The sequence below is a fragment of the Stenella coeruleoalba genome (genome assembly GCF_951394435.1).
Source record: "Stenella coeruleoalba genome assembly, chromosome: 10".
Lineage (NCBI taxonomy): Eukaryota > Metazoa > Chordata > Mammalia > Artiodactyla > Delphinidae > Stenella > Stenella coeruleoalba.
The window spans coordinates 18,571,323-18,595,312 of NC_137156.1; the positions used below are offsets into that span (position 1 = coordinate 18,571,323).

Sequence of the window (23,990 nt, forward strand, 5' to 3'; positions counted from 1 at the left end):
AGGTCACCAATTCTTCCTTCGCTTGGTTGAGTCTGCTTTTGAAACTTGCTACTAAATTCTTCAGTTCAGTTATTGTATTTTCTAACTCTAGGATTTCTGAATTTTTTTGATGGTTTCTATTGGTTTGTCATATTTCTCATTTTCTTCATGCATTATTTTCCTAATTTCATTTAGTTGTCTGTGTGTTCTTGTAGTTCATTAAACTTCTTTAAGAGAATTATTTTGAATTATTTGAGAGACAATTCATAGATCTCCATTTCTTTAAGATCAGTTATTAGGGCTTTATTAGTTTCCTTTGGTGGTGTCACATTGTTTTTTCGTTTTTGCTTTTTTTAATCTTTGTTTCCTCAAGCTGGTATCTGCACATCTGAGTAACACGGTTCCTCTTCCAAATTCTACAGGTTTGCTTTGGCAGAGACAGATCTTTACCAGTCAGCTCAGTTTGGGTTTCTGGGTGTGTTTGAGGGTAATATCCCTGGGCAGGTGGGGCCTACTATTATAGTCTAATTTGGGGTGAGGCAACTGTTTGAGCTTTGAGTATGGGAATGGGGGTGTGTGTACCTGACTGAGAACTGTTGGATAAGACTGCTGGCTTTGTACCCTATCCAAGTGAGGCTGTAGGATGGGCCCCATGCTTGCCTGGATTCTCTGGTCAGGCTTATTAGATGACCTAGATTAACTAGTAAATGGACCTATGAATTAGCTTCCCTTCCTGATAGGACAGCAGGACTAGACCCGAGGCCAATACGGCTCATTGTTTGAGGCCTTGAATTAGGCAAGAACGTGCGGTGTACTCCCTGGTTTTGCTCTGCAGATGAGTAAAGCCTAAGGCTGTGCTTTCTGTTCAAGTGTCATTGTAAGCAGAGCTGCCGAATGGGTTACACAGCTTCCTCTGTGCTCTTTAGGTTCCTTGGTCAGGCAGGCTGAAGGCTACATTCAGTAATAAATAGAGCTGGAAACTAATTTCCTTGCCTGGGTGCAGTGTGAGCAGCAGCTCTAAAGCCTGTAAAGCTCTTTGTTTGTTGTGTTAACTCAAGCCAACCTGCGCACCAAATTCTCTAGCCAAAGAGGTCCACTGGTTTTGCTCTGCAAACTCTTGGCTCTGCCTGACCTTCTCTTAGCTCAAGTGCCACTCGGCAACACAGCTTCCAGGTGTTCTTGCCAGCCCTTTTGGTCAGATGGGACTGGGAGCCACAGAAGGTGTGGCTTTATCTTAGATTCCTTGCCCAGGCAGGAAGGGGAGGGGTCACTCCAGGTAACTCTCAATTTTCTGAACAGGCTTTCTGTTTAGGAGAGGCCAGGCACTATCCTCAGCCTGTTCTATGAATTAATTCCTCTGCCTGGAGTAGCATGAGAACCCTCCACTTCAGTTACTAGCTTTGCTCTGGAGGCGATCAACCCTGCCTGCCTACCTCTTGGCTCAAGCATTGCCGGACTACACAGCTTCCATGTGCTCTGCCAACACCTCTGGTCAGATGTGTCTGGGAGACACTTTCCACAGCAGTCAGGGCTATGACTCAGCTTTTTGCCTGGGTGTGGGCAAACCAGGCTGTAGGGTTGGCAAAACCCCTTCTTTGAGAATCCCTGAGTTCCTTGGTCAGAGTGCACCACGAACTTGGTTCTGTAGGTGAGCAAAGCCGCTGGCGGGAATTACTACTTAGGCCCTGCAGGTATGAAGTTAGTCTCTCAAAATCTGTATGCCGGTTGTTGTAAACTCCTGCCTTCTTCTCTGTCACAGTCAGATTCCCAGTGATTGAGCCCTAAGAATGCCCCTGAAATCCCCACAGGGTCAGATCAGAGTAGGGGCTCCCACAAAGAGACCCACAATGTTGGTGGAGGGAGCTGGTTGTCCCCACTAGGCTATCTTTTCCCACAGGAGGAACAGGAGTTTTAGCAGAGCTCTCCATGGGGTGCTGAGCTGCTCTTGGGGAGATGCAATGTGGTCAACATGTAGTTGCTTCTCTTGCCCTCTAATGCAGTCTGTCTTGGTCTCTGCTCTGCATGGGGGGAGGGTGCTTCAGCCTCACCCTAACATTCTAGGATTCTCTCAGTGGTATCTTGTTCGTGAATAATTTTAGTTGTTCTTCTTTGAGAGGTAGCAAAGTCAAGAATGACCTATGTTGCTATCTTGGTCGGAGTTAAAGTTTTTAAGGACAGTGAGATAAATGACATTTAATGGGCAGGATGTCTCATTGCCCACACAGCTTCTCTTTGAAACTGGAAGATGTTCAAGTGTCTCTAAAATATGTTTTCACATATGAGAAATGACTTATGTGATTAAAACCTGGATCAGTTTTGTCTCTTAAGCTACCAATAAGCTCATTCTTTTTCAGACGCACAAATTTTACCCGTGGTAACTGAATTACTGTGATCTTTCTTAGTTTACATTTTAAATGTAAAAAGGACTAACGAGCGAGGATGCACTCCAAAAAATGAACAGAATCCATAGGCATTAGTTCTGTTGAAACAATATTCATAAACTCTAGATATGATACAACTCTATTTTCTATGAACATCACCTTGATAGATATGGATGTTCATAGAAAATAGAACAAAATTCACTTATAAAAAAGCACACAGTATATTCAAATGTATGAATGAAGGCTTGTAGCTAACAATCATTTCTCTTCATTCATATTACAAATTGATCTAGAGATTTAGAAAAGTCTTTTTATACATTCTCTTCTAGAATGCAAGGGCTAGGAAAAAAGGAGACACAAATTGGTCACATGATTGAGATTGAACCACAAATATTTTGGCCCTTGATTCTTAGCCTCTTTTTTAATACTGTCATTCAATCTAAAAGCAATTTAAAAAGCCATGTCTAGAACAACTGAAAATTGCCAATACAAATCAGTGGCAGGAAAACTAGAAATTATTTTCAGCTCAGTTCATCAAAGTGTATCAAAGTATTTTTTCAAACATTAATCAACAAGAAGTGACTTTGATTCACAAAAGACTTGAAAAGTGTAAAATATAATCAACAAAGACCATGAATAACATGGGGCTTTCCCCCTCTTTTCATAATTAATTTTACAATGATGATTATATAGTTGATAAATGATATTATATAATTTTACAGCAATCTATGTCATAGCACTTGGCTCAATATGACTATATCACAATGTAGAAAACTCACATGCCTTAAAGTGCTCTGCAACCCTTTCCATGTCCTTGGTCAATCCATGCATCTAAGTAAGACAATATTATCCCTAAAGATGTGAGCTTCAAGGAGGTATTTCTCTGCATCTGAAGCAGTATCAGCAGACACTGCCAGCCAAGTGCAGTGGGGCCACAAGTCCTTCCTTGAAGGGGATCTGCATGGCACAGCTCCAAGCCTATTACCAGCAATGTATTAGTTTATTATTAAAAAAAATTACTGAATGCCAACTACGAGCTAGATACTCTGTGTTCTACATGCACTATCTCATTTAACACTTATAAAAACTCTATGATCTACAATAGTTTTTTGCTCCACTTTACAGATAAGGAAACTTTGACACATTAGATTTCTAAAGGACACATGAACGGAATTGGGACCTAGGGACTCTTGCTGTAGATGCAGAACTTTTTAACCCTACAGTACAATTGCTTTCCAAAAAGAATGCAAAACATCATGTAAGTCAATAAATCATCTGGAATGTCCCAAATTTATTTTGGTTCAGTGTGCTTGTTTCCCTTTAGAATGTATTAAGGTGAGTAACATTTGTATGAAAAAGAAAATTTTCCCTAATTGTGCTATTTAACACGAGAGGGTGACCCTTGTAGTGATTAATGTTTGATGTCAAAGATAGGACAAATACAAATAAACACATAGAACCTCATGTGAAAACAAGAAGCCAATATCTCCATCCAAATGTGCTACGCATGTAATGAGAGATTTAGAAGGCAGAATGATGGACGGTCCCTGAAGTAATGTTTTATACTTTTACCTCACCAGGTGATTGACAGGAGATATAATACTCTGAGTAACAAAACAAATATATCCTAATAAAATTGAGCTTTAAGGATCTAACTCTCAATGAGATATCATGTTAATGAAATAATTTAAAGCATATTGCCATGTATTTTGCAGGTGCTCAGAAATATAAATCCAAAATGTACTATACACTTATTCCCATTGAGAATATTTTGTACAAACTTCAACCAACATATTTTGTTATAAATATTAAGGGCTAATTTCTAATGTTATTAGAAAATAAATTATCTAGACATTGAGAACCAACAGTGTGTGGACTACTTTCCCACAGAATACGACAGATGAACCAACACTAAAGTTATTGAAACCAAGAATTAACAAAATACGAGTGTTGGGTATAGAGAAAGCAGAAAGGGACAGGTTACCTTAATGGTTCATTACTCTTTCTGAATTTCTAGAATGAATGGTTATAAATGATATTAAATAGACAGAAAAAGTATGAAATAGACAAAGCTTATTAGATCATTATCACCCATCAACAACCACTAAAATGCACTTATTTCATTATAAATGGTTCTACAAACTTACCTAAAGTATTTAATATAACAAGCAATCTTTAAAAATAGAATAAAATAAATGCATTTGAAAAGGCTTGATATGTTATAACCACCATATTCCCAAATAAGTTATTTCCAAGATTTTTACATACAACTCTACTCACACCATCCTTATAAATATATTTTTACATCATCATAACTCAATTCATATACAACAATAAAATAAGTAACATAGTTACTCCAAAAAAATTAAAAATAGAGGTTGAAGGTGACATAGACTTAGAAGGATCTCTTAGACTGTGTGTGTGTGTGTGTGTGTGTGTGTGTGTGTCTCACATACACTTCCTTGGATGCCTACAAACACTACTCTTCTGAAAAGATTCATGATATTGTAATGTGCTAATGCCAAGTGTATTGAGAAATCAAAAACAGCCAGGAGATGATGATGGTTAAAATGTACTTTGCACCCAAGTGAATTTAATGAAAGTTTTACTTCTAACCTTCCCATCAGGACTTGCTCCTAAACATTTTAGCACATGTGTAGACCACCTTGTACTTCTCCTTCGAACATTTGTTAAATACATACTATGAGCATTATTTTAAGAGACAGAGTGAAGAAGACAGGATACTTTTGTCTTTTATGGGCACAACCATTCTCTTCCCCTTACTCGTTTTCCAGTCCTTGATGTACATCTTCCAAGCTTCTTTTCTGTTTCCACCATAATCCTGCAATGCCCCACTCTCCTCTGTGCATTAAATTCCTATTCTTGTACATCTAGGTATCACCTGAATTACTTCCAAATCAAATCCTATCAAAAGAATATTTGGTAATTTCTCAGGAAACTTTCAGTCTAAACACATTACTGCAACTTGCTCTCTCCCTTGAGTATCTACCTAACAAGTGACATCCTATCCTCTGTGTTTCTTTCTGAATCAATGTCCTTCATCATAAGTTTCCCAAGGATAGAGGCTTTTTTATTTAATTCATTTTGCATTACCTTTAATTCAGTGGTGCTAATTCTTACTGTGAATAGTAGAAAGTATACTGAAGTTCTATTTCCTAAGAGATCTGAATTTGGGTCTCAGTTATACATTTTTAAAAATAGTAATTCAGTAGTGAGCCAAAGAATTCCTTTGAGATCAGAAACATCCTATTTGTCAATTTAGAATAAAATACCTAAGCTCTTTTCCCCCTCTCGATGAGCTTGTATTTTCTGCTGCATGGTATGCCTCCAATTTGTAGCCAGGCCTATGAAAATGCCACATTGATACTTCTAAACACACCCAAAGATTAGAATAGAAGAGATTTGTGGATGACAAAACACTGCTGTCTGGATTAAGCTCTGTGGGCATGACTCACGGAAGCCTGCACAGCTGATAAGGGTGGAAATTTAATTTCTGCCTAAATAGAGACTTAATGGTAGAGCATATCTCTGAAAACTTCACAGGTAAAAAGCTGGTGATTATAATTTTACCAAGATGGACTTTTTATTTTGTATTCCAACTAATGTAGAGTAAAATGTCTTTAAATGGGTTATTTCATTGCAGGTGTCCATCCAGAATGTATCATGTCTCCAGTATCGATCTGTATTTTTGAAGAAAACTCCCGATTTTCTCAGAAGTATACTTTTTGCAATTGGGCAACCAGAAGCTACAGAAAAGAAGGTTGTAAACCGAAGTATAGAGTCAGTTAAACTTTCCATCTCAGAGTATCATCTATCCCATCACCACCATGACAATTTCAATCTCCTAATACTGAGTGACCTTTTTCTTTACATCTAAGAATAAGATATATGAAATATATAAGAATATGAAGCAGGTAACAGTAGAGTGAGGGTGCTTCATTTTCTTTTTTTCTTTCTTTTTAAGAATTCTCTTCCAGCTTAATTGTAAGCAATTTCATGCAATGAAAAACAATTTTATCTTTAACATGCACTGATCCATGTACCAAAAAGGTGGTCAAATAAATGGTTCCAACATCACAGTAAATGAAGCTAAAAGAACAGGTAAATGGATGGGGTTGAAAGACTTAGAAAGTCTGCCCTGAGCTTAGCTATTTATTTATATGCTCACAGTGTGAAATTAATGAAGAAACATTTGATGGCCAATTTTCCTATTACTCTGAAATACTGTAATGTAGGTAAGTATATAAAAGTGTTTTAAAACACTCTTACTGGAATCCATACCTTGTCTTTTCAGGAAATAAATTCAAATTTATTTGTTTCATTAATGAGAAACCCCTAATTCCATTTAAAACTGTGCAAAGCACACTCCAATGATAAGGTGTATACGGCAGTTTTGCTCCATAGAAGTTTAATTCCACCTCTTAAATGGAACAATACTTAAAAGGCGATTGTTCCAACATTTCTTGGCAAACAGTTTTCCTAAGCATTGGCCCAATTTCTTCATCACTGCATTTAAGTAAGTTCCCAACTTTATTAAGACTTCCGGCTCTTTGTTGCCAAGAAGAAAACCCACTGAAATGGCAAACAATGAGAGTTGGGTTTTAAAATAAATTTGGGTTTGCTTATTAGGCTATTTAAAATTTGGTTTGGAACAAATCAAACATTATTCAAGCTTCGAGACAGATGAATTGTGTCACAGTATCCCTTTTTATGAGTTTTCAATTGAATTATTGCCTTTGGATTGAAAAAATTTATTTTCATAATCATTGCATTAGCTATTCCTTTTATTTTGATGAGTATTTAAGAAGTAAAAAAGTGAAATTCAGCCTGATTACTTCCAGTTTTTTTTCTAAAAAACTTTTTGGAGATACTAAATGTAGGGTAAATTGTTATCCGTGAGGAAGTAATTTTTATTGCCAATCTGGTTTCATATGCCAGAAGACTGTACATCATCTACCAATGAACTGTGAAATACTTCCTAAGGAAAACGAACAGTGCATTCCTTTGTGATAGTTTGGTGTGCCTCACTGTAAGTGGATACAAAGTACCAAGCACTTAAAATTTCACTCTGTAGAGATAATTAGTGTCATACAAAAATTAAAGATGAGAGGATAAGGTGCAGGATGTTCTGTTCAAAATTGTCACTAAACTTATTGTAAAACTCGGCAAATGCTATGTAAGGTCCAAGGGTCACATACCTGTAAGATATTTTGAGAAGTCATCCAGTGTTTAAGCCTTAAAAGAAATGACTTATTTTCATTCTCTCCACATTAGCTATATGAATCTCTTCTCTATTTTAAAAAATTAAATAAACCAAAAAGAAAACATAGTATCATACTTTGACCATCCATTCTATCTTTAGTCTTTGAAACCTCCGCCTTACTGTATGTTTAACCCAAATCTCTCAGGTAGCATATTTTGCCCATTTCTTCTCATGCTGGAGAATAGTCAGTCACCACCATCAATTAGCTAACATAAAGCTATTATGAAACCACTTTTTAAATAACCTTGTTTCCAAACTAAATAATCCCAATTCTTTTAACCTATCCTCAAAGGTCCCATTTTACACTCTCTAATCATCCCTGTGGCTCTTCTCTGGATTCCCTGCAAGTTCCCAATGTCCCTAAGAGGCTTTGGAACTCAAAACTCAGTAATAATTTGTCTCTCTTTCATCTGTTGTCAAGCAGTGGGAGCTGCGGGTTTGGTTTCTCCTATGACCTAGATTGTAGACAACTTAAGGGTAAACCCTATGTTTCTTTGCTTAAGAAGCATTTTTGCTGATAGTAATTTCCTACAGAATTAGGTATCATGAAGCTAACACGTTTATTTTTTGTTTTGTCTTATTTTGCTTACTGTAGTACTCTCATTATCATTATGAAGAGAAGAATCATATCATGGAACTTATATAAACTTATTTAGGTAGTCTGAGCCCTTTGCTTATTTTGATCTGCCATATAAAAAGTCAAAGACTATCCAGTCTGTTTATAAGATTCCAGACACAAGTTCTTTATAACAATTGTCAATTATGACCTTAAGTTTTATATTTGTCTTTGAATTTATTAAAAAGGAAAGAGGTATTTGGAGTAAATATTTGGTAACTTCTTCTTAAAATGGAAAATGCATGATCTTGTCAAGATCTACATGATCTTGTCAAAGCTCTAATAAAGATATTTAAATGGGAAAAAAATCCAAAACATTGATTTCTCCTTGAATTATGTACACTTGTATTAAAACTGGCTAGTTGGAACACATGGCAAAAACCAGCACACAACCAGAAGTAGCATTTAATAATTTTTGAAAAAAGACTAAGAAAGAAATAGATGGCCTATTGAGCATGGAATCTAGTCTCTAAGTGTAATAATGGTAAATCATAGAAGATAAAATGATGAACATAGAAGATAAAATGATAAAATTATAGAGCTTCATAAAGAATTTACTCCAGAAAGAACTTTGGAGGAATGGACAAAAAAATATTGGCTTGGGCTTCCCTGGTGGCACAGTGGTTGAGAGTCCGCCTGCCGATGCAGGGGACACGGCTTCGTGCCCCGGTCTGGGAAGATCCCACATGCCGCGGAGCGGCTGGGCCCGTGAGCCATGGCTGCTTGAGGCTGCGCGTCCGGAGCCTGTGCTCCTCAACGGGAGAGGCCACAACAGTGAGAGGCCCGCGTACCGCAAAAAAAAAAAAAAAAAAAAAAAAAAAATTGGCTTGTGTTAAAGACATGAAAAGAACAATAATAGCAATACTTTATGCAACCTAAATTGTTTATTAAAAGTACTTTCAAAACATATTCATGGAAAGCAGCGCTTCATTGTTTATCGAGTATATTTATAGATTCTGAATTACATCAAGGCTATACAATTTATTCATTAAACATTTATGTATTGAGTACCTATGGTATGGCAGGAACTGTACTAGATTTTGGAGATATAGCAATAAACAAACAAAACAGACAAAATCTCTGCCATCATGAAAGTTAAGTTCTACTTATGGAATAATTTAATAAAGGAGAAAAAATATAATTCATTAGTAGGTTGTATATATCAAGAAGAAAGGAAAAGATAAAGCAGGTAGAAGTTAGGAATGCCAGGGATGGGCAGGTTGTTTTTTTATATAACGTGGTTAGGAAAGGTCTCTCTGCTACGATACCATATTAGCAGAGACCCGAAGGAAGTTAAGGGAATAATTTTTTTTTTGAGCTCTGGGAAAACACAGTTTCTAGCACCAGAAACAGCAAGTGCAAAAACTGTGAGGCTAGAATATAATTGGCATGTTCAAGAAACATCGAGAAATGCAGTGGGACTGGAGAAGAGTCAGTAAGAGAAAGAGATAGAGAGAGAGAGAGGATTTGAGAGCAGAGTGAGAGTGGAGTCCAGATCAGATCGCGCAGGAATTTTTAACCCCGTGATCATGATTTTGGTTTATACTCTTAGTGAGATGAAAAGCCATTTGAAGACTTTGAGTCAAGGATTGATACAATGTCTTAACTGTCAAAATAACTCCTTTGGCAACTGTATGGATTATAGACTATAGAGTGGGAAAGTGTAGAAGTATTGAGGCCAGTTTCTATGACAACAGTTTAGATAAGAGGTGATGATGCTCCAGACTGTGGTGCTAACAGCAAAGGACGTGAGAAATAGATCCTGGATATGCTTTGACAGGGTTTTCTAACAAATTAGGCAAAGGTGCGAGAGAAAGAGCAAAATCAATGATGACTCTAGTTTGGGGCTTGACCCAAAACTGAGACTTTGTCAGTCTCAGCCTATGGATGTATGCTCTCAGCTGGGACTGGGCCCATATTACTCACAGTGAGCCCCCACAGACATTTCCCCTATTGGGGCCAATATTTTTGTTATGATCACAAGAAGCACTTCTGCAAAAATTCTTCAGGGAACTTTGAGGAACAATCTTTATTACTCACAGGTTCTGGAGGGTACAGACATGCTCAAGGGTCATACAGTGATCTCATGGGCAGAGAGAGAGATTGTGAACCTGAGGCTCTGCCTTAATTAGGGTGTGAGGCTGGGAAGTCTGGGGTTTCTCAAAGTCATTCATTATTGGCTAATTTGAAGCAGACGAGAAGGAACTAGGGTGTGGGAGAGTGGAGGCAGGGTCACTTGAGCAGTCAGTTATTTAGGACACCCAGCATTTTCTGAAAGGAGAACTTCATGGGTGGAGGCAGCCTAGTTCCTTATCTGGTTGTTTTATTAGCAGCTGGGTCATACAGATGGCAATATGTTTATTCAGGATGGATATCTTTTGGAATGGGTGCCTTGATAATCAAAAACTTAATATCAGGCTCTTATACTGTGATCAACTTAAAGGACAAAGATTCGATTCACTGTCATAGGCAGACTGGGTGAAGATCGGTCCTTCCTTGTTGAAAGTCAGCTGTAGCTATTTGTATTAATTTGTTCCGTTCCATTGATCCACCTGTCTACCCCTCTGCTAGTACCACAGTTTTGGTTACTGTAGCCATAAATGTCTTAACATTGTGTTTTGTGATTTCTCCAACATTATTCTCCTTTTCCAAAATTGCTTTAGCTACCCTATTTCCTTTGCCTTATCCATCTTCATTTTAGAATCAGTTTATGTATATCTTCAAAAAATCCTGTTGGGATTGTGTTAACAATTGCATTAAACCTATAGATCCACTTGAGATGTATTATCATCTGTATCACGTTGAGTCTTTCAACCCCTGACTATATTCCTTCTCTCAATTTATTTAGGTCTTTGATTGTCTTCATCATTGTTGTATAGTTTTTACTATACAGATCCTATACATATTTTATTAGATTTATACAAGTATTTCACTTTCTTGAAAGCTATTCTGAATCCTATTTTAATATCAGTTTATAACTGTGCATTGCTAGAATATGGAAATACGATTGTCATCTTCAAATAGTGACAGAAAACTTTTTCTTTCTGATCAACATACATTTTATTTTATTTTATTGCCTTATTGTATTGGCTAGGATTCCAGTTTTATGATCAATATGAGTGGGGGGAATAGACATCCTTAACTTGTTCCCTATCTAAGGAAGAAAGCATTCATTCTTCAACCATTAAGTGTGATGTTAGCTGTAGGGTTTACGTAGATGCTTTTTATTGGGTTGAAGATGTTTTCTTCCATTCCAAATTTACTGAGAGATTGTATAATGAATGGGTGTTAAGTTCTGTAAAATGCTCTTTCTGCATCAATTGATACGATCAAGTGCTTTTGCTTCTTTTGAATCTTAATTTGTAGGTTACTTTGTATGATTTTTAAAATACTGATACATCCTTGCTTTTTTTTATTTTTATTTTTTTTTGCGGTACGCGGGCCTCTCACCGCTGTAGCCTCTCCTGTTGCGGAGCACAGGCTCCGGACGCGCAGGCTCAGCAGCCATGGCTCACGGGCCCAGCCGCTCCGCGGCACGTGGGATCCCCCCGGACCGGGGCACAAACCCATGTCCCCTGCCCTGGCAGGCAGACTCTCAACCACTGCGCCACCAGGGAAGCCCCATCCTTGCATTCTTGAAGTAAGTTCCACTTGATATCAGTGTATTATTCTTTTTACATATTATTAAGTTCAATTTGCTAATATTTTGTTAATAATTTCTGTGTCTATACTAATGTGAGGTGTTGTTCTGTAGTTTTCCTACGTTTACTGTCTTTGTCTGGTTTTGATATCAGAGTAATGCAGATCTTCTACCATGAACTGGGTGCTGACCCCTTCTCTTCTGTCTTCTGGAAGAGATTGTATACAATCAGTGTTATTCTTTCTTTAAATGTTTGGCATGAAAATCACTTTAATAACCTTGTCCTTGATTTGCTTTGCCTGTACACCTCCTCAATTCAGTCTGCCAGAGTGATCTTGTACATTTAACATTAGTAGAAAAAAAAATTTGGCATGACTATGTTTTTAAAATCCATCCTGGCAGAATGAACTGAGGAAGTGTACAAGCAAAGCAGAATTAGGGACGAGGATATTGAAGTTATTTTCCTGAGAGATAAAACTGTCCTGGACAAGTCTCTAATAATAGGAATGGGAATAGATAACTGTGTGTATATATAAAGCCTAGGACACATTCTGGTACATAATAGTCAGTCGATGTTAGTTTCTTCTACATTTCCCCTTAGCTTAACTTTCCTGGAAGAAATATAAAGAAACCAGACTAACCCTCTAGGTTACAGATTAGCAAACTAGCCTGTGGGCTGCTTGCCTGCTTTTGCAAATAAAATTTTATTTACTCTTATTTTATGTGTATTGCCTATGGCTGCTTTTTGGTTATAGTAGTGAAGTTGAGTTAGCACAGATACCACATGGCCCATGAACCTAAAATATTTATTATCTAGCTCTTTATGAAAAGAAGTATCATCTCTGCTACAGATCTAAGTCTAAGGATGTGAATGACATGATTTTGGTAACTTATTTGCAGTGGGTTTTAGCAGAAAATTTCCTCCAAAATAAAAGCCAACATCCTTATGATTTCTCACAATGGCATACTCCAACACACTATCTCACTCCCACCCTTTGACTTCATTGCTTATTACTCTAGCATCATTCACTCTATGTCAGCTTCCTTGTCCTTCTTCAAACATCCAGACACATTTCCTTTTTTGGGACCTTCCTCTGGAGATTCCCTCTCGCTGGCATCTTCTTCCCTCAAATGTTCCCATGACTCGTCCCTCATTTCCCTCAATTCTCTGCTCAAATCATCTTCTTCATTTCTTCTTGAGTTTCATCCTGACCACCCTATTTTCATTAGATTGAGGAAACTCTGGCTTAATCCCTAACACTTTGAGAATCCCCAAATCTCCAGAACCTTAAAGTTTTCATAAACCCATTAACAAATTACAATAAAAATGCTATGTACCTGGATGCCTAGATTTTTTTATCTTCCAGTATAAATCTAGTCATTTCAAATTGTTTAAACTTCCCCCTTTGCTGCACAGAACATAAATTCTGCAAGTAGTATGAAACTGTTCAAATATGAATTGATACTAGTGAGAGAACAATTAAGACATGGTCTTGAATTTTCCCTAGCCATATTTTCTAAAACTCTTATATTGGTAGTTCTAAAATATGAATTGAACTTGTAGTGAAGGAAAAACTAGGATAAAAAGGCCAAAGGGATCCGTGATATCTTTTATGTACCAAAGGACTATTCTGTCATATGACACCTGACACATAGTTAACTCACTAAAACAGTTATCTTTCTTCCTCAAAAATCACCACATTAGGAAAAATCATTCCCACCCCTACATCATCCCTGAACTCTACACATGTACTATCTCCTTTAGTTAAATGTCAGTCTTATTCTGCAAAGCGTAGCAATGCCATGATGTTTCTATCTGAGAATCCCAGTTGACGAATAACAAGAAGGGAGAATGGAAGATTTGAACAAAAATAAATCATAATTTCATTATCTCAGTTTGGACTTGTTAATATTTCTTGATTTCACCAAACCACTTATTACAATGTTGGCCTCAAAAAATGATACAGTGAAATGTTTTTCTGAGGACATCACTGTTTCTACAACCTAGTCTATTTTGTTTCAATGGTGATTTAAAATAGGGTAACCATGTCGTGATGGGAAGAGAGACAGTCATGGGGTTTGATGTCATTGAAGCAAGTCAGTCTGTAGCTGGGTTTTCTCTCTCCTTTGCTTGAAAACAAGAGGAAGACAAAGTCGGAGAAGGGCTGGAAGGATATTATCTAAGGCAGATCACACAGCAGAGGAAAATGTGCAGCAGGAAGTCAAGTATGCTTTTTGCAGAACTGCACGGATAGGTAAAATAATATAATAACATCTCACATTAATAACTACACTGCAGTTTACAAACATTTCATTCCCTCTCTTGTTCTGGTAGCTCCCCAAGTTATGAAATTTACAAACATCTTCCAATGTTTCTTCTCTAAAAACCCTTCCACCTGGTCTCTTTCAAAGTGATATCATGTCTCCCTTTCCAATATTTTTCATGTTTTCCTCTTCCTTTCCTTTCCTACTTCTATTTACCATACTCCAGAGCTTCATCAATTCAAATGCGGATTTTGGCAACAGCTAATTAGCTGGTTTCCTTGATCCCAGTCTCCTTTTCACCCCAACTGTAATAGCTCTTTTCCATTTCCATTAGATTTAAATTAAATTAGATAACTTACAGGAAGTGTTTAGCACTGTGCCTGAACTTAATAAATGTTAGTTATTTTTTATCATTCAGTTTAGCACACAAATAGACAGCTATAATAGGATCAGTCACTGCTTTGCCTATATGTATATGTATACATATATTGTATTCATGTTTATATCTATATAGACACATGACTACATATATCCATACACATATACACATAAATACATATATATACACATACATACATACATATACATGCATATACGTATATAAAGAGAGAGAGAGAGAGAGAGAGACTCTTAAACAGAAATCCATTGCTTAGCTTCAAGCGCTTTGGATCCTCTGAAATTTATGCATCCATCCACGTATATATTTTCACTTTTATGCATGAGTGGCCCCCAAACCTAACCCCAACCACAGCTGCAGTTGCCAACCCTCCCAGAACTTCTAGCTCCAACTCTAGCCTCAGTTCCCACACTGCATCTCAGCCCAAAATATGAATTTCAAATTCCAAGTGGCTTCCTGCTTTAAGTCAATAGCGTTCTGTCCAGCAATAAAGGGTCTGTGTGATCAGCCTTGCCTCCCTAGCCAACCTGATTTATGTGATGACACATCTCCCCACACCAAGGATGCTGGTTCCCTTCTCATTCGGTGCACAATCTCTCCCTCCCTCCATTTCTTTGCTCACGCTCTTCCTCTAACCCTGGGTAGAACCATCTTTCTGCTCCCCTCTCTTCAAACCCAATCTATTCTGTGAGACTGACCTCAAAGAGCTTCCCTGTCATAGGAACTTCGCTTACTTTAGTCCATACTGATCTTTTTCTGGTGAAAATTCACCACTCATGTTAGGAGTATAATATTATTTATACACTGGTGAGAGGGCCTGGTATGCCTTCTAAATAACTAGAGCTGGATTAAATAATTGGGACTGATGTGTGAGAAAGTAAGTAAATATAGAAGGATAAAATGAGGAGCTAGAGTGACCGTTTGCTTAAAGCCTTAACGAACCCACGACTGACTTCATTGGTACTTAGTCTAGGCCAAAGAGAAATATTATTCTATCACCCACTGTGCATATAAAATTCTACATGGAATCAAATAACTGAGAAGGATAGAAAGTTTCCTCTGTGCCGAGAATGGAACATTTTACTTACATCATATCATTTAAACCTAATGGTGACCCCACAGTATATTATTATTATTGTATTATTTTTATACCAACTTAGGAGGTGAGAAAACCAAGTCTTAAAGAGAAACCTAAGCAATGGCATACATTTCGTATGCAGTGGGGCTGGGACTAAAACTCTAGATTTTCTCACTTTAAAATCTATGCTTCTAATAGTGGATCTTATCCATATACCTTTCCAGGATGCACAAATGATTGCAACACTGCTTTCCATTCATACATTGGTTTTACTATAAATTCAATCTCTGACCTTTTTAATTGGTCTGGAAACATCTCGATGCAGAGGTGTTTACTCAAAACAGAGATGTCCTGAGATGCTTGCTTTGCACCATCCTGATTCCCATGGGCTTTGGTGATAAGTTCTTGCCAGTTGTCCTCTCACAGAAGGCCCTTTGCCACCTTTTATTATCCTGAAGTCTATTGCCTATTCAATAGGGACACTTCCTCCTGAATGTTTTGACTTTGTAGTATTTTGTTAAAATGAAGGATTTCTGTTATTTTGACTGATTTCTGATCTACTGCTCCCGGATGCAGGGAAAGATAGAAAGGAGTAAAGATTTCAAGGAAAGCCCAGATCAATCTAAAAATGTTCAGTATTCATGGAAAGTAATAATGGCCCCAAAATCCTTCGTTTTCACAAGAATAATATGTGAAAACTTCAAATCAAAATTGAAGGAAATAGAGGAGACTAGAACAGGGAAAGATTATTAAAAGGAAGAATGAGAGAACTTTTTTGCTTTTGTTTTGTTTTGTTTTACATTGTGTTTATATGATGGCATCACGAATTTTCCCTTTTTCAGGATCCTTCTAGGGGAGACAGGGAGAAGGAAGGATCTGCTTGGCACATAGGGTTATCTTATTACTGACGTTGTTTAGAATTGTTGGTGCATCATGATAATAAAAACAGACCTATTTTTAGTAAGGTTTCCTATTGTTTTTAAATTTTCTGCGGACAATGTTACCCCCTTATTGCCTGCACTGGGGTGGCTCACTCCCCCTAATCTTCCCACCATATGCCACTGCCTGTTTAATGCTAGAAGAGGTTCAGGACCTCAATATCATGTCTCGAGATTACTTGAACAAGCAGGTCTACATCTTTTGTGTAATACAGGAGAATCCAAGGGACACACATATAACAAAATGGCCCAGTATAGGTAACCACTTAAAGGTACGGAATTCTGCAATATTTTACACACACACATATATATATAAGCATTTAGAAATATTTAGAAGTAATTTTCCATTGGAAATTTTAAAGTAAATGCCCTAGGATTCCAGTATTTTCTTATAAGTCACACTATCATTGAGTCTGCTTTATTCTAGACACTGGAATATATGGAAACAACTTTGGCAAAGGGCAGAAGGCAAGGTTAATTGCGTATTTCTCTTAGTAGAATGATTCATAGAATTTAGGGAGAGAAAATGAGAACATAGCAACACCCCCCAACCCCACGCACTGTTTCTGATCAAAATTAATGAGTTGTGATCAAGTTGGATAAATGAGTAGCTAGCTAATTAAAAAAAAAAGTTTTCACTGTTCCTTCCAAGTTGGAAAATACATCTAACTCAAAGTTCACCAACTCTATCCAAGAAACTGTCAGCCAGGATTATCAGAATGGCCTCTCAAGACTTAACCCATTGCCTGGGAGTCCAATGCATGACCTTGATCTCCGTGGTAAAACAACATCTATAAATAATGCATTAAGCATTTTCACATGCAGGCTGAGTAACATTCTTCATATTTGCTCGTGAATTCACGCTGCTCTTTAGGATGCTGCCTCAGTTTTCTCCCTAGTAACCTTTAAAAGGTGATTACATGCTTTTTAAAAAATGAGAGCATAGTGCCTATGAATTCCACAGCCTAGGGCTGTCAACTGTGAGAGGGAAAAAATAACATTCCTGTAACATCAAGTTAAATGTTTGCCAAGTCTGTTTTGATAAAAACATTTTACCTTTTTACTACTTTATATGCAAAATGAATTAGTGGAATCAGAGTAGGGCCATTTCTCGCACAACTTCTCTCAGATGGTTTCCACTTAGTAGGGTATTCTGGGGCTCTGGATTAGCTGACCAAGAATATTTTACAGAAACTGAATTTGTCTCCCTCCAAATCCTCAGCAGGTCTCCAGATTTACACAAGCACAATGAAAAGGGGTCTTTATTGTATCAGGAGCTTTTGCTTTGGTTTTGTTTTCCTTCCAATCATTCTACTCACTGTTAATGGGCGATTCACATAGGGCTCTGAGCTTGCATCTGATGGTCTCTGTCTAGAAAATCCAGGTTAATGTTGCATAAAAGCACAGCCAATCTGCTGGAAGAAGCACAGGATTTGAGAAAACATAAGCAACTGGCATGGCTGAATTTTCTTTTCTCAGAAATACACTTTTACCTTCTCACATAAGCTTTGATTTTTAGCCCAAGAAATTTCCTTTTGTAATTAAACTAAATCTGAAAAACAGTAACAAACAAAGAAACAAACTAGAGGATCCCCACCCCCCAGACAACCCCCCCAATGTGTGAGTTTTCAATATCGTTTAACATATTTTTTTCCTTATCAGCTCTAATTGTATACCAGCTTTTCTGAATGAACCCTGTACAAAATGAACAGATTTTATTTGCATGTTTTATTCCATATTATTTTGGACAAGAAAAGGTTGTGTGTGGGGGAGATGTAAAATGGAATCCCAAACTGGGGTGTGACTGCCATCTAGTGTGATGTACTGTAACCCAGAAGGGAACAGGAAGAGTATCTGTGGGACAATCCTATTGGAAATTGCAGAGGTTAGAGGAGGGACGAGACCACTGCACGGAAGAAATATCTCCCACACCAGTGGTACAGTCACCGTACAATGAATTCCTTTGCTGCAAAAGCATTAGTGTGTGGTCAAACAATACAAAGTAGTCTATTTCTTCCAGCAAAATGGAAAAACTCTGGTCAATTTTAAAAGCAAGTTCTTTATGAGAAGGCACGTCCCAATTGTAAAGGTTGTTAAACAGCAGGAAAGATTTATTCAAGGGAGAAACGTCCCCATCCTTTGAAAACAGTCCAGATACTCATAGGTCCACAGCTTTCTGTAAGGATGGTCACGTTTGCACACAGCTAGGCAGACAGTTTTGATGACACCTGAGTTTCCCTTCAAGCCCTTGATTATATGAAATGAAAATGTTTGTCATTCATGCCCATAAGCAATTCATAAGGGATTTGTTGCTGACAGATGTATGACATTGGTAAAGACTTGCTGTAAAGGATTCCAAACATTAAACCTAACCGCAAAAAAACATAGGACATGGTACGTGAAACCCTGGTTAAATATTTTTATTTATTTTTGCTTCACATGGCTCCAGAATACACATAAAAAGGCAGAAAGATGAGGGAACAAACATTATCCTTCTGTAACGTTTTACAATTCTCCTCCCTTTTCAAACTCTTGTCCTGTTCTGACACAGATTCAGTCAGGTATCAGCTAGTGCCTTTGTAATTGATACTCAGCACCATTTCTTCTACTCATCATAGGACAATTCTTCAAGGCTTTATTTCACTAACTATAACTCCACCCAACCCTACTAACATACACACATATCCCCTCCCACCCCGTCCTACAACGGTTTGTGACCTTCTAAGCTAAGGACTTTAGTGCCCTGGTTATATTAGAAATTTAAGACTCTAAAAGCTCAAAAGGCAGAAACCTGTGGGGTTCGAGAGCTAATTTGGAGAACAGTAAGCGTAAAATCTAAGCTCAGAGGAATTACCTATGTCAAAGTAACCTAGAACTGCAGGGTATTTTTGCTGGTTAAAAAATGTGACCTGGGGGCTTCCCTGGTGGCGCAGTGGTTGACAGTTTGCCTGCCGATGCAGGGGACACGGGTTCGTGCCCCGGTCCGGGAGGATCCCACATGCCGCGGAGCGGCTGGGCCCGTGAGCCATGGCCGCTGAGCCTGCGCGTCCGGAGCCTGTGCTCTGCAACGGGAGAGGCCACAACAGTGAGAGGCCTGCGTATCGCTACAAAACAAAATAAAAAACACTGCTATCCCACACTGGACCCAGAAATGCTGAAGGAGGAAATAACATTGCCAGCCATGTGCTTGGTAGATAAAACATATCCAGGAGGACATGCTGACATCATAGCCCAGACTGGCAGAATCTCCAACTTCTTAGGCCATCTTTTCGATAGAAAAATGTAGAGGGGATTGCCCATATAACCATTCTCAAGTTTTTGTCGCCACCTGTGTTTAAGAGGGGAACAGGTAAATTTCCTGTTGGTGTCCTCTGCCTGTGAAACAGGAAAGCAGTAGAGGGAGGCGGAGTTACCTAGTGAAAGGGGACACAGAGATACTGCAGAGTGAGTTTAATGTACATCTGATAGCATGCGCATAAAAATCAGGGAGCAGATTTAACTGCCCTCCATATTACTTATAGGAGTGGTATAGAAGTTAAGCTCCTTTTCATCCGGCAAGTAGAGAGAGGCACAAATAAACGGTGTGTCTTGGATCATAACCTAATGATCTGCCCCTTGCTTAGATTAAACATAATATATAGTTGGTTATAAAGGTAAATCTGTTAATTCATCATTAAACATAGATCAGAAATAAATAACATCATAATCCTAGTTACCACAGGGTTAAAATCTACCAGAGACCCTCAAGTTGAAAACTGAGCTCCCCTGAAAAAAATCTACCCCTTGGCTTCTAGCACCATAGCCCAGATTCCCCGTTTCCCGGCCTCATTTTTTCCTGCCGCTCTGTATTTGTCCTTTTGCATCTGACATGAATAATGCCACAACCTGGAGAATACACAGCCCTCTGGTAAGGCACTCACCCAGCTTTTCTAGGATTAATCACAGACTAAAACCCTAAATAACATACTGATATATTAACTCCATTAAAATCTAATTCAGTGGCAATAACTTTTAGAAAACCAACAAAGGGCTTATGAAGAACAAAGTGAGAAGAGACTAAAAAAAATAAATCAATGCTCTGACTGGAAGTAAATCAGAATTAGAGACAAGAGTATGAAATAAAATAAACCAGGCTAGAGTCCCAACCTTTGCTACAAAACTCATATATTCTTGCGAGGTCTACCTTTGAATCTATACATATATACTTAAGCAAATAATACTTGGGAGCTCTTAGCTGATGAGAGGCTTTCAAGTGTTAGGATGCCCAATTCAATATTTAGGAACTGCAGTAACACCAAAGAGATTCCATTTGTGCTTTCAAAGACCCTACGTAAGAGTTTCATTGTGGATATTCACTAAGTCATGCCTTTGAGCTCTTCTACATGGGCAGCACTCTTCTAGATTGGGGCATGAAGGAATTGAAGAAAACAGACCATCTCCCAGCTCTCACAAAAGTTGTAGGGATAGAGAATACATGGAATAGCATTGGAAAAAAACGAGGCGGCAGAGACCAAGGCATTCCTTTGAGAAGGTACAAAGGGAAGATGATGTTAAGACAGAGGGAGAAGACAGCCATCTACAAGCCAAGGAGAGAGGCTTGGACCAGATTTTTCCCTCGCAGCCCTCAGAAGGAACCAACACTGCTGCTATCCTGATCTCAAACTTCTAGCCTCCAGAACTGTGAGACAATAAAGTTGTGTTGTTTAAGCCACTCATTTTGTAGAACTTTGTTGCAGCAGCCCTAGATTGAATCTGGTATCTGATGCATAAAACACAGTCCAAGACTACCCCAGTCACCCGGAGAAAGACATTCCAGGAGGCTGGGACAAGATGAGCAAGGGGCACTAGGCAGGGACTCACGGAGGACTTGTGAGGGCTGACTCAAGACGGCCAGAAATACTAACCACATCATTCCTATATCCCCAAAGTTCCCATTCCACTGGCTGCTATCCTGATGTTACACGAGACAGAAAACCTTCAATCCCAAATTGTTTCCCACTGGAAATCACCCCCCTACACACACGCGCGCGCGCGCACACACACACAGAGATTTGGTATTTAAAAGAGTTTGGGACATGGACAAAAACAAAAATGAAAAAAGAAATGGGTGAGATAAGATATTTCTGAAAAGGTTTCCCGCCCCCCCCCCCCATTATATATGGCATTTGGCTACCTCTAGTTAATGCCAAGGTTCTAGATAAAAAATGGGAAATTCTGTAAAATAGGTAGCAGCAGCATTTGATTTCATTTAGCTGTGCCTCTGTTTTGACATTTCACCAAGAAACAAAAATTAACATAAATATTAAATGTAGCAAAATTAAAAAACTAGAAGAAAAATGTTGTCCTTTTTTGGTCCCATAAATTGCCTATGTCTCTGTGTGTGGATGTGCACCTGTGTGTGTGTGTGTGTCTGTATGTAAAAACCGGCACTAATTTTCCCTGGTCTGATTAATTTAGTCTGTGATACTACGAATCACAAGTTTGTAAATCTGCTGCACAATGCATTGAAAGAGTGTTTGTGTAAGACGCACATGTTCAAGTTCTCGCTGAACCATCCACTAATATTGTGACTTTGGGCCACTTCTTCCTTCTGAGCCTCAGTTACTTCATCTGTACAAGTTGTGAATTTAAAATGCACATCCTGCTTATCTTAAAAGTTGACTGTGAGATCCAGATGGTATTCTGTAATTGAAAGTGTTTGGTAATAGCAATAATGTGATATTGATAGCAAGTCACTGGGTCACTATCCTTTAGAAGCATATTAAAAAATGCTGCCAGTTTCAATTTTCAAGGAGCAGTGCATTTCAATATCCTTCTTATTGATGGTATCAGAACCATTGTTTGTGCTGAGCTCTGCGTTCTTCAAGAAATGTCATGATGTAAAAAAGAAAAGTATTATCTCGATACATATACTGCTCCATGCTATTCAAGAGTGGATCAGTAGATTTGGGTAAGTATCAGAAAGCTCCGTATTTATCAAAAAACAAAACCAAACCCAAACACAACCCTCCAGTGTTTCATACGTTCAAGAACACCAGTTACCTGACATCACATCTCCCCCAGGGGAGGTATGAGTGAACAGCAGAGAGAAGACGACAGTATCAGCCTGATTGGAAGTCCCTCCACAGGGAAACAGGAAAGGAGAGGTGTTTCCCCTGCCCCCAGATAGAAACCATAATATTTATTTGAAATGGATGCAACATAAAGAAAACGGCCAAAGACAAATCCTTCATTATCACTCACACCTGTTTCTCTCCCAGCTCTCCCCATCTCAGTCATTGTCACCCCTATGTACTCAAGTACTCAAGCCAGAGATCTGGAAGTGGTTCTCAGCACTCTCTCCTCCTTTATCTGACAGGTTTGATCTATCATCCCAAACTGTTGATTTAATCTTAAAATCATGTCTTGATCTGTCTCTCTCTGTCCATCGCCATGCCACTGTCACAGCCCAGGTCCAGCCCACTGTCATGTCTCACCTGATTACTGAGGTGGCCTCCTAACCAACCTCTGGCTCCTACTCTTGCTTCTCTACAATCTATTCACCACAGCAAGGATGATTTTTTAAAATATAAATCAGATTATGTTACCTCCTGATTAAAATCCTCCAAGGGCATCCTCCAAATCCTAACCACAGTTTGCCAAGCCCTCAGTCGCTCATGACAAAGCCATGCCTATCTGTGTGTTTGTCTCCTACCACACTCCCTATTACTCATTGTAACACAGCCACACTGGCCTCCTTTCTCTTCTCAGAGCCAAACTCCTGCTGGCCTTATGGGTCTGGCACTTCCTACTCCCTTTGCCTTAAGTGCTCTTACATTCATGCATCTTTATGAGACAGGATCTTTCCTGTAATTTCTAGTCTCAGTTCAAACCCCATTTCCTCAGAAACACCTTCCTCATGATCTCAGGTAGCTCCCCGCCCACCTCTCATTCACTCTCTATCCTATCACCTAATTTTATTGTCTTTAAAGACCTTATTATATTAAAGCTTCTTGTTTATGAACATGCTTATCATTTATCATTCTCACCCTGGAATCCCTTCTCCACCCCCATGGCATATTAGAAATTAAATTGCACGAGAGCAAGGACCTTTGCTGTCCTGTCCCATGTTCTGTTCCTAACATGTTGATGCATACATGAAAAGAACAATATAAGATGGAAAGATATGGGTAGAGCTACCTGGGTAAAGGCGTAGCCAAGGGAGACCAAGGGGAGACATCCAGTGCAGAAGAAGAGAATGAAGGTACATTGGTGGATGAGGTTTCACACATGTAAGGAGATAAAAAACTTAATAGGAGTCGGGATTTATCCTGAGAGGACAAGATCCAGTTCTTTCTCTCAGAAAGAAGACATGCCTGCAGTCCCTTAGAAATCTGCTTTCCGTAAGAAGAAGTGATTAAATTTTGCTACAC

The 23,990-nt window shown here is 38.5% G+C and overlaps 1 long non-coding RNA gene across 1 annotated transcript in view; it reads right to left on the reverse strand.

Moving 5' to 3' along the window:
• LOC307193312 overlaps positions 1-23,990 on the reverse strand; it is a 768,132-nt gene that overhangs the window by 127,776 nt on the left and 616,366 nt on the right. The window contains exon 10 of the long non-coding RNA XR_013830296.1: positions 17,898-17,993. This is a non-coding gene — a long non-coding RNA (uncharacterized lncRNA). The remainder of the gene's footprint in view (positions 1-17,897; positions 17,994-23,990) is intronic.